This window comes from Phyllobates terribilis, unplaced genomic scaffold (genome assembly GCF_046119375.1).
Source record: "Phyllobates terribilis strain yellow unplaced genomic scaffold, ASM4611937v1 Scaffold_11__3_contigs__length_659146591, whole genome shotgun sequence".
NCBI classification, from domain to species: Eukaryota; Metazoa; Chordata; class Amphibia; order Anura; family Dendrobatidae; genus Phyllobates; species Phyllobates terribilis.
This window is the reverse complement of record NW_027362771.1, coordinates 76,860,682-76,873,580: the sequence shown is the minus strand read 5'-3', so window position 1 is coordinate 76,873,580 and position 12,899 is coordinate 76,860,682. Positions and strand designations below refer to the sequence as shown.

General features: G+C 43.3%; 1 protein-coding gene across 1 annotated transcript in view; it reads left to right on the top strand.

The window, feature by feature from the left end:
• The window catches only part of NSG2 (neuronal vesicle trafficking associated 2), a 191,885-nt gene that overhangs the window by 98,375 nt on the left and 80,611 nt on the right, over positions 1-12,899 (top strand). The gene's annotated exons all lie outside the window — the stretch shown is intronic.

Below are 12,899 nucleotides of genomic sequence, written 5' to 3'. Positions count from 1 at the left end.
GTGGTGTTACACACTGCAGGCAACATCTACTACATTATCTTCCTTCAGAGAGCTAATACTGTGCTATCTGTGGTGTTACACACTGCAGGCAGCATCTACTACATTATCTGCCTTCAGAGAGCTAATACTGTGCTATCTGTGGTGTTACACACTGCAGGCAACATCTACTACATTATCTGCCTTCAGAGAGCTAATACTGTGCTATCTGTGGTGTTACACACTGCAGGCAGCATCTACTACATTTTCTGCCTTCAGAGAGCTAATACTGTGCTATCTGTGGTGTTACACACTGCAGGCAACATCTACTACATTATCTGCCCTCAGAGAGCTAATACTGTGCTATCTGTGGTGTTACACACTGCAGGCAACATCTACTACATTATCTGCCTTCAGAGAGCTAATACTGTGCTATCTGTGGTGTTACACACTGCAGGCAACATCTACTACATTATCTGCCTTCAGAGAGCTAATACTGTGTTATCTGTGGTGTTACACACTGCAGGCAACATCTACTACATTATCTGCCTTCAGAGAGCTAATACTGTGTTATCTGTGGTGTTACACACTGCAGGCAACATCTACTACATTATCTACCCTCAGAGAGCTAATACTGTGCTATCTGTGGTGTTACACACTGCAGGCAACATCTACTACATTATCTGCCTTCAGAGAGCTAATACTGTGCTACCTGTGGTGTTACACACTGCAGGCAACATCTACTACATTATCTGTCCTCAGAGAGCTAATACTGTGCTATCTGTGGTGTTACACACTGCAGGCAACATCTACTACGTTATCTGCCCTCAGAGAGCTAATACTGTGTTATCTGTGGTGTTACACACTGCAGGCAACATCTACTACATTATCTGCCCTCAGAGAGCTAATACTGTGCTATCTGTGGTGTTACACACTGCAGGAACATCTACTACATTATCTGCCCTCAGAGAGCTAATACTGTGCTATCTGTGGTGTTACACACTGCAGGCAACATCTACTACATTATCTGCCTTCAGAGAGCTAATACTGTGTTATCTGTGGTGTTACACACTGCAGGCAACATCTACTACATTATCTGCCTTCAGAGAGCTAATAATGTTCTTTCTGTGGTGTTACACACTGCAGGCAACATCTACTACATTATCTATCTCAGAGAGCTAATACTGTGCTATCTGTGGTGTTACACACTGCAGGCAACATCTACTACATTATCTGCCTTCAGAGAGCTAATACTGTGTTATCTGTGGTGTTACACACTGCAGGCAACATCTACTAAATTATCTGCCTTCAGAGAGCTAATACTGTGTTATCTGTGGTGCTACACACTGTAGGCAACATCTACAACATTATCTGCCCTCAGAGAGCTATTACTGTGCTATCTGTAATGTTACACACTGCAGGCAACATCTACTATATTATCTGCCTTCAGAGAGCTAATACTGTGTTATCTGTAGTGTTACACACTGCAGGCAACATCTACTATATTATCTGCCTTCAGAGAGCTAATACTGTGTTTTCTGTAGTGTTACACACTGCAGGCAACATCTACTACATTATCTGCCTTCAGAGAGCCAATACTGTGCTATCTGTGGTGTTACACACTGCAGGCAACATCTACTCCATTATCTGCCTTCAGAGAGCTAATACTGTGTTATCTGTGGTGTTACACACTGCAGGCAACATGTACTACATTATCTGCCTTCAGAGAGCTAATACTGTGTTATCTGTGGTGTTACTCACTGCAGGCAACATCTTCTACATTATCTACCCTCAGAGAGCTAATACTGTGCTATCTGTGGTGTTACACACTGCAGGCAACATCTACTCCATTATCTGCCTTCAGAGAGCTAATACTGTGTTATCTGTGGTGTTACACACTGCAGGCAACATCTACTACATTATCTGACCTCAGAGAGCTAATACTGTGCTATCTGTGGTGTTACACACTGCAGGCAACATCTACTACATTATCTGCCTTCAGAGAGCTAATACTGTGCTATATGTGGTGTTGCACACTGCAGGCAACATCTACTACATTATCTACCCTCCGAGAGCTAATACTGTGCTATCTGTGGTGTTGCACACTGCAGGCAACATCTACTACATTATCTACCCTCAGAGTGCTAATACTGTGCTATCTGTGGTGTTACACACTGCAGGCAACATCTACTATATTATCTGCCTTCAGAGAGCTAATACTGTGCTATCTGTGGTGTTACACACTGCAGGCAACATCTACTACATTATCTGCCCTCAAAGAGCTAATACTGTGCTATCTGTGGTGTTACACACTGCAGGCAACATCTACTACATTATCTGCCTTCAGAGAGCTAATACTGTGCTATCTGTGGTGTTACACACTGCAGGCAGCATCTACTACATTATCTGCCCTCAGAGAGCTAATACTGTGCTATCTGTGGTGTTACACACTGCAGGCAACATCTACTACATTATCTGCCCTCAGAGAGCTAATACTGTGCTATCTGTGGTGTTACACACTGCAGGCAACATCTACTACATTATCTGCCCTCAGAGAGCTAATACTATGCTATCTGTGGTGTTACACACTGCAGTCAGCATCTACTATATTATCTGCCCTCAGAGAGCTAATACTGTGTTATCTGTGGTGTTACATACTGCAGGCAACATCTACTACATTATCTGCCCTCAGAGAGCTAATACTGTGTTATCTGTGGTGTTACACACTGCAGGCAACATCCACTACATTATCTGCCCTCAGAGAGCTAATACTGTGTTATCTGTGGTGTTACACACTGCAGGCAACATCTACTACATTATCTACCCTCAGAGAGCTAATACTGTGTTATCTGTGGTGTTGCACACTGCAGGTAACATCTACTACATTATCTACCCTCAGAGAGCTAACACTGTGCTATCTGTGGTGTTACACACTGCAGGCAACATCTACTACATTATCTGCCTTCAGAGAGCTAATACTGTGTTATCTGTGGTGTTACACACTGCAGGCAACATCTACTACATTATCTGCCTTCAGAGAGCTAATAATGTGTTATCTGTGGTGTTACACACTGCAGGCAACATCTACTACATTATCTACCCTCAGAGAGCTAATACTGTGCTATCTGTGGTGTTACACACTGCAGGCAACATCTACTACATTATCTGCCTTCAGAGACCTAATACTGTGCTACCTGTGGTGTTACACACTGCAGGCAACATCTACTACATTATCTGTCCTCAGAGAGCTAATACTGTGCTATCTGTGGTGTTACACACTGCAGGCAACATCTACTACGTTATCTGCCCTCAGAGAGCTAATACTGTGTTATCTGTGGTGTTACACACTGCAGGCAACATCTACTACATTATCTGCCCTCAGAGAGCTAATACTATGCTATCTGTGGTGTTACACACTGCAGTCAGCATCTACTATATTATCTGCCCTCAGAGAGCTAATACTGTGTTATCTGTGGTGTTACATACTGCAGGCAACATCTACTACATTATCTGCCCTCAGAGAGCTAATACTGTGTTATCTGTGGTGTTACACACTGCAGGCAACATCCACTACATTATCTGCCCTCAGAGAGCTAATACTGTGTTATCTGTGGTGTTACACACTGCAGGCAACATCTACTACATTATCTACCCTCAGAGAGCTAATACTGTGTTATCTGTGGTGTTGCACACTGCAGGTAACATCTACTACATTATCTACCCTCAGAGAGCTAACACTGTGCTATCTGTGGTGTTACACACTACAGGCAACATCTACTACATTATCTACCCTCAGAGTGCTAATACTGTGCTATCTGTGGTGTTACACACTGCAGGCAACATCTACTATATTATCTGCCTTCAGAGAGCTAATACTGTGCTATCTGTGGTGTTACACACTGCAGGCAACATCTACTACATTATCTTCCTTCAGAGAGCTAATACTGTGCTATCTGTGGTGTTGCACACTGCAGGCAACATCTACTACATTATCTACCCTCAGAGTGCTAATACTGTGCTATCTGTGGTGTTACACACTGCAGGCAACATCTAGTATATTATCTGCCTTCAGAGAGCTAATACTGTGCTATCTGTGGTGTTACACACTGCAGGCAACATCTACTACATTATCTGCCCTCAGAGAGCTAATACTGTGCTATCTGTGGTGTTACACACTGCAGGCAACATCTACTACATTATCTGCCTTCAGAGAGCTAATACTGTGCTATCTGTGGTGTTACACACTGCAGGCAACATCTACTACATTATCTGCCTTCAGAGAGCTAATACTGTGCTATCTGTGGTGTTGCACACTGCAGGCAACATCTACTACATTATCTGCCTTCAGAGAGCTAATACTGTGCTATCTGTGGTGTTAAGCACTGCAGGCAACATCTACTATATTATCTGCCCTCAGAGAGCTAATACTGTGTTATCTGTGGTGTTACACACTGCAGGCAACATCTACTACATTATCTGCCCTCAGAGAGCTAATACTGTGTTATCTGTGGTGTTACACACTGCAGGCAACATCTACTACATTATCTACCCTCAGAGAGCTAATACTGTGCTATCTGTGGTGTTACACACTGCAGGCAACATCTACTACATTATCTACCCTCAGAGTGCTAATACTGTGCTATCTGTGGTGTTACACACTGCAGGCAACATCTACTACATTATCTGCCTTCAGAGAGCTAATACTGTGCTATCTGTGGTGTTACGCACTGCAGGCAACATCTACTACATTATCTGCCTTCAGAGAGCTAATACTGTGCTATCTGTGGTGTGAAACACTGCAGGCAACATCTACTACATTATCTACCCTCAGAGAGCTAATACTGTGCTATCTGTGGTGTTACACACTGCAGGCAACATCTACTACATTATCTGCCTTCAGAGAGCTAATACTGTGCTATCTGTGGTGTTACACACTGCAGGCAACATCTACTACATTATCTGCCTTCAGAGAGCTAATACTGTGCTATCTGTGGTGTTACACACTGCAGGCAACATCTACTACATTATCTGCCTTCAGAGAGCTAATACTGTGCTATCTGTGGTGTTGCACACTGCAGGCAACATCTACTACATTATCTACCCTCAGAGAGCTAATACTGTGCTATCTGTGGTGTTGCACACTGCAGGCAACATCTACTACATTATCTACCCTCAGAGTGCTAATACTGTGCTATCTGTGGTGTTACACACTGCATGCAACATCTACTATATTATCTGCCTTCAGAGAGCTAATACTGTGCTATCTGTGGTGTTACACACTGCAGGCAACATCTACATTATCTGCCCTCAGAGAGCTAATACTGTGCTATCTGTGGTGATACACACTGCAGGCAACATCTACTACATTATCTGCCTTCAGAGAGCTAATACTGTGCTATCTGTGGTATTACACACTGCAGGCAACATCTACTACATTATCTGCCTTCAGAGAGCTAATACTGTGCTATCTGTGGTGTTACACACTACATTCAACATCTACTATATTATCTGCCCTCAGAGAGCTAATACTGTGTTATCTGTGGTGTTACACACTGCAGGCAACATCTACTACATTATCTGCCCTCAGAGAGCTAATACTATGTTATCTGTGGTGTTACACACTGCAGGCAACATCTAATACATTATCTGCCCTCAGAGAGCTAATACTGTGTTATCTGTGGTGTTACACACTGCAGGCAACATCTATTACATTATCTGCCTTCAGTGAGCTAATACTGTGCTATCTGTGGTGCTACACACTGCAGGCAACATCTACTACATTATCTACCCTCAGAGAGCTAATACTGTGCTATCTGTGTTGTTACACACTGCAGGCAACATCTACTATATTATCTGCCTTCAGAGAGCTAATACTGTGCTATCTGTGGTGTTACACACTGCAGGCAACATCTACATTATCTGCCCTCAGAGAGCTAATACTGTGCTATCTGTGGTGATACACACTGCAGGCAACATCTACTACATTATCTGCTTTCAGAGAGCTAATACTGTGCTATCTGTGGTATTACACACTGCAGGCAACATCTACTACATTATCTGCCTTCAGAGAGCTAATACTGTGCTATCTGTGGTGTTACACACTACATTCAACATCTACTATATTATCTGCCCTCAGAGAGCTAATACTGTGTTATCTGTGGTGTTACACACTGCAGGCAACATCTACTACATTATCTGCCCTCAGAGAGCTAATACTATGTTATCTGTGGTGTTACACACTGCAGGCAACATCTAATACATTATCTGCCCTCAGAGAGCTAATACTGTGTTATCTGTGGTGTTACACACTGCAGGCAACATCTATTACATTATCTGCCTTCAGTGAGCTAATACTGTGCTATCTGTGGTGCTACACACTGCAGGCAACATCTACTACATTATCTACCCTCAGAGAGCTAATACTGTGCTATCTGTGGTGTTACACACTGCAGGCAACATCTACTACATTTTCTACCCCCAGATTGCTAATACTGTGCTATCTGTGGTGTTACGCACTACAGGCAACATCTACTACATTATCTGCCTTCAGAGAGCTAATACTGTGCTATCTGTGGTGTTAAACACTGCTGGCAACATCTACTACATTATCTACCCTCAGAGAGCTAATACTGTGCTATCTGTGCTGTTACACACTGCAGGCAAAATCTACTACATTATCTGCCCTCAGAGAGCTAATACTGTGCTATCTGTGGTGTTACACACTGCAGGCAACATCTACTACATTATCTGCCTTCAGGGAGCTAATACTGTGCTATCTGTGGAGTTACGCACTGCAGGCAACATCTACTACATTATCTGCCTTCAGAGAGCTAATACTGTGCTATCTGTGGTGTTAAACACTGCTGGCAACATCTACTGCATTATCTACCCTCAGAGAGCTAATACTGTGCTATCTGTGGTGTTACACACTGCAGGCAAAATCTACTACATTATCTGCCTTCAGAGAGCTAATACTGTGCTATCTGTGGTGTTACACACTGCAGGCAACATCTACTACATTATCTGCCTTCAGAGAGCTAATACTGTGCTATCTGTGGTGTTGCACACTGCAGGCAACATCTACTACATTATCTACCCTCAGAGAGCTAATATTGTGCTATCTGTGGTGTTACACACTCCAGGCAACATCTACTACATTATCTACCCTCAGAGTGCTAATACTGTGCTATCTGTGGTGTTACACACTGCAGGCAACATCTACTACATTATCTGCCTTCAGAGAGCTAATACTGTGTTATCTGTGGTGTTACACACGGCAGTCGACATCTACTACATTATCTACCCTCAGAGAGCTAATACTGTGCTATCTGTGGTGTTACACACTGCAGGCAACATCTACTACATTATCTGCCTTCAGAGAGCTAATACTGTGCTATCTGTGGTGTTACACACTGCAGGCAACATCTACTACATTATCTGCGTTCAGAGAGCTAATACTGTGCTATCTGTGGTGTTACACACTGCAGGCAACATCTACTACATTATCTGCCTTCAGAGAGCTAATAAGGTGCTATCTGTGGTGTTACACACTGCAGGCAACATCTACTACATTATCTGCGTTTAGAGAGCTAATACTGTGCTATCTGTGGTGTTACACACTGCAGGCAACATCTACTACATTATCTGCCTTCAGAGAGCTAGTACTGTGCTATCTGTGGTGTTACACACTGCAGGCAACATCTACTACATTATCTGCCTTCAGAGAGCTAATACTGTGCTATCTGTGGTGTTACACACTGCAGGCAACATCTACTACATTATCTGCGTTCAGAGAGCTAATACTGTGCTATCTGCGGTATTACACACTGCAGGCAACATCTACTGCATTATCTACCTTCAGAGAGCTAATACTGTGCTATCTGCAGTGTTACACACTGCAGGTAATATCTACTACATTATCTGCCTTCTGAGAGCTAATACTTTGTTATCTGTGGTGTTACACACTGCAGGCAACATCTACTACATTATCTACCCTCAGAGAGCTAATACTGTGCTATCTGTGGTGTTACACACTGCAGGCAACATCTACTACATTATCTGCCTTCAGAGAGCTAATACTGTGCTATCTGTGGTGTTACACACTGCAGGCAACATCTACTACATTATCTGCCTTCAGAGAGCTAATACTGTGCTATCTGTGGTGTTGCACACTGCAGGCAACATCTACTATATTATCTACCCTCCGAGAGCTAATACTGTGCTATCTGTGGTGTTGCACACTGCAGGCAACATCTACTACATTATCTACCCTCAGAGTGCTAATACTGTGCTATCTGTGGTGTTACACACTGCAGGCAACATCTAGTATATTATCTGCCTTCAGAGAGCTAATACTGTGCTATCTGTGGTGTTACACACTGCAGGCAACATCTACTACATTATCTGCCCTCAGAGAGCTAATACTGTGCTATCTGTGGTGTTACACACTGCAGGCAACATCTACTACATTATCTGCCTTCAGAGAGCTAATACTGTGCTATCTGTGGTGTTACACACTGCAGGCAACATCTACTACATTATCTGCCTTCAGAGAGCTAATACTGTGCTATCTGTGGTGTTGCACACTGCAGGCAACATCTACTACATTATCTGCCTTCAGAGAGCTAATACTGTGCTATCTGTGGTGTTACGCACTGCAGGCAACATCTACTATATTATCTGCCCTCAGAGAGCTAATACTGTGTTATCTGTGGTGTTACACACTGCAGGCAACATCTACTACATTATCTGCCCTCAGAGAGCTAATACTGTGTTATCTGTGGTGTTACACACTGCAGGCAACATCTACTACATTATCTACCCTCAGAGAGCTAATACTGTGCTATCTGTGGTGTTACACACTGCAGGCAACATCTACTACATTATCTACCCTCAGAGTGCTAATACTGTGCTATCTGTGGTGTTACACACTGCAGGCAACATCTACTACATTATCTGCCTTCAGAGAGCTAATACTGTGCTATCTGTGGTGTTACGCACTGCAGGCAACATCTACTACATTATCTGCCTTCAGAGAGCTAATACTGTGCTATCTGTGGTGTGAAACACTGCAGGCAACATCTACTACATTATCTACCCTCAGAGAGCTAATACTGTGCTATCTGTGGTGTTACACACTGCAGGCAACATCTACTACATTATCTGCCTTCAGAGAGCTAATACTGTGCTATCTGTGGTGTTACACACTGCAGGCAACATCTACTACATTATCTGCCTTCAGAGAGCTAATACTGTGCTATCTGTGGTGTTACACACTGCAGGCAACATCTACTACATTATCTGCCTTCAGAGAGCTAATACTGTGCTATCTGTGGTGTTGCACACTGCAGGCAACATCTACTACATTATCTACCCTCAGAGAGCTAATACTGTGCTATCTGTGGTGTTGCACACTGCAGGCAACATCTACTACATTATCTACCCTCAGAGTGCTAATACTGTGCTATCTGTGGTGTTACACACTGCAGGCAACATCTACTATATTATCTGCCTTCAGAGAGCTAATACTGTGCTATCTGTGGTGTTACACACTGCAGGCAACATCTACTACATTATCTGCCCTCAGACAGCTAATACTGTGCTATCTGTGGTGATACACACTGCAGGCAACATCTACTACATTATCTGCCTTCAGAGAGCTAATACTGTGCTATCTGTGGTATTACACACTGCAGGCAACATCTACTACATTATCTGCCTTCAGAGAGCTAATACTGTGCTATCTGTGGTGTTACACACTACATTCAACATCTACTATATTATCTGCCCTCAGAGAGCTAATACTGTGTTATCTGTGGTGTTACACACTGCAGGCAACATCTACTACATTATCTGCCCTCAGAGAGCTAATACTATGTTATCTGTGGTGTTACACACTGCAGGCAACATCTACTACATTATCTGCCCTCAGAGAGCTAATACTGTGTTATCTGTGGTGTTACACACTGCAGGCAACATCTATTACATTATCTGCCTTCAGTGAGCTAATACTGTGCTATCTGTGGTGCTACACACTGCAGGCAACATCTACTACATTATCTACCCTCAGAGAGCTAATACTGTGCTATCTGTGGTGTTACACACTGCAGGCAACATCTACTACATTTTCTACCCCCAGATTGCTAATACTGTGCTATCTGTGGTGTTACGCACTACAGGCAACATCTACTACATTATCTGCCTTCAGAGAGCTAATACTGTGCTATCTGTGGTGTTAAACACTGCTGGCAACATCTACTACATTATCTACCCTCAGAGAGCTAATACTGTGCTATCTGTGCTGTTACACACTGCAGGCAAAATCTACTACATTATCTGCCCTCAGAGAGCTAATACTGTGCTATCTGTGGTGTTACACACTGCAGGCAACATCTACTACATTATCTGCCTTCAGGGAGCTAATACTGTGCTATCTGTGGAGTTACGCACTGCAGGCAACATCTACTACATTATCTGCCTTCAGAGAGCTAATACTGTGCTATCTGTGGTGTTAAACACTGCTGGCAACATCTACTGCATTATCTACCCTCAGAGAGCTAATACTGTGCTATCTGTGGTGTTACACACTGCAGGCAAAATCTACTACATTATCTGCCTTCAGAGAGCTAATACTGTGCTATCTGTGGTGTTACACACTGCAGGCAACATCTACTACATTATCTGCCTTCAGAGAGCTAATACTGTGCTATCTGTGGTGTTGCACACTGCAGGCAACGTCTACTACATTATCTACCCTCAGAGAGCTAATATTGTGCTATCTGTGGTTTTACACACTCCAGGCAACATCTACTACATTATCTACCCTCAGAGTGCTAATACTGTGCTATCTGTGGTGTTACACACTGCAGGCAACATCTACTACATTATCTGCCTTCAGAGAGCTAATACTGTGTTATCTGTGGTGTTACACACGGCAGTCGACATCTACTACATTATCTACCCTCAGAGAGCTAATACTGTGCTATCTGTGGTGTTACACACTGCAGGCAACATCTACTACATTATCTGCCTTCAGAGAGCTAATACTGTGCTATCTGTGGTGTTACACACTGCATGCAACATCTACTACATTATCTGCCTTCAGAGAGCTAATACTTTGTTATCTGTGGTGTTACACACTGCAGGCAACATCTACTACATTATCTACCCTCAGAGAGCTAATACTGTGCTATCTGTGGTGTTACACACTGCAGGCAACATCTACTACATTATCTGCCTTCAGAGAGCTAATACTGTGCTATCTGTGGTGTTACACACTGCAGGCAACATCTACTACATTATCTGCCTTCAGAGAGCTAATACTGTGCTATCTGTGATGTTGCACACTGCAGGCAACATCTACTATATTATCTACCCTCCGAGAGCTAATACTGTGCTATCTGTGGTGTTGCACACTGCAGGCAACATCTACTACATTATCTACCCTCAGAGTGCTAATACTGTGCTATCTGTGGTGTTACACACTGCAGGCAACATCTAGTATATTATCTGCCTTCAGAGAGCTAATACTGTGCTATCTGTGGTGTTACACACTGCAGGCAACATCTACTACATTATCTGCCCTCAGAGAGCTAATACTGTGCTATCTGTGGTGTTACACACTGCAGGCAACATCTACTACATTATCTGCCTTCAGAGAGCTAATACTGTGCTATCTGTGGTGTTACACACTGCAGGCAACATCTACTACATTATCTGCCTTCAGAGAGCTAATACTGTGCTATCTGTGGTGTTGCACACTGCAGGCAACATCTACTACATTATCTGCCTTCATAGAGCTAATACTGTGCTATCTGTGGTGTTACGCACTGCAGGCAACATCTACTATATTATCTGCCCTCAGAGAGCTAATACTGTGTTATCTGTGGTGTTACACACTGCAGGCAACATCTACTACATTATCTGCCCTCAGAGAGCTAATACTGTTTTATCTGTGGTGTTACACACTGCAGGCAACATCTACTACATTATCTACCCTCAGAGAGCTAATACTGTGCTATCTGTGGTGTTACACACTGCAGGCAACATCTACTACATTATCTGCCCTCAGAGAGCTAATACTGTGCTATCTGTGGTGTTACACACTGCAGGCAACATCTACTACATTATCTGCCTTCAGGGAGCTAATACTGTGCTATCTGTGGAGTTACGCACTGCAGGCAACATCTACTACATTATCTGCCTTCAGAGAGCTAATACTGTGCTATCTGTGGTGTTAAACACTGCTGGCAACATCTACTGCATTATCTACCCTCAGAGAGCTAATACTGTGCTATCTGTGGTGTTACACACTGCAGGCAAAATCTACTACATTATCTGCCTTCAGAGAGCTAATACTGTGCTATCTGTGGTGTTACACACTGCAGGCAACATCTACTACATTATCTGCCTTCAGAGAGCTAATACTGTGCTATCTGTGGTGTTGCACACTGCAGGCAACATCTACTACATTATCTACCCTCAGAGAGCTAATATTGTGCTATCTGTGGTGTTACACACTCCAGGCAACATCTACTACATTATCTACCCTCAGAGTGCTAATACTGTGCTATCTGTGGTGTTACACACTGCAGGCAACATCTACTACATTATCTGCCTTCAGAGAGCTAATACTGTGTTATCTGTGGTGTTACACACGGCAGTCGACATCTACTACATTATCTACCCTCAGAGAGCTAATACTGTGCTATCTGTGGTGTTACACACTGCAGGCAACATCTACTACATTATCTGCCTTCAGAGAGCTAATACTGTGCTATCTGTGGTGTTACACACTGCAGGCAACATCTACTACATTATCTGCGTTCAGAGAGCTAATACTGTGCTATCTGTGGTGTTACACACTGCAGGCAACATCTACTACATTATCTGCCTTCAGAGAGCTAATAAGGTGCTATCTGTGG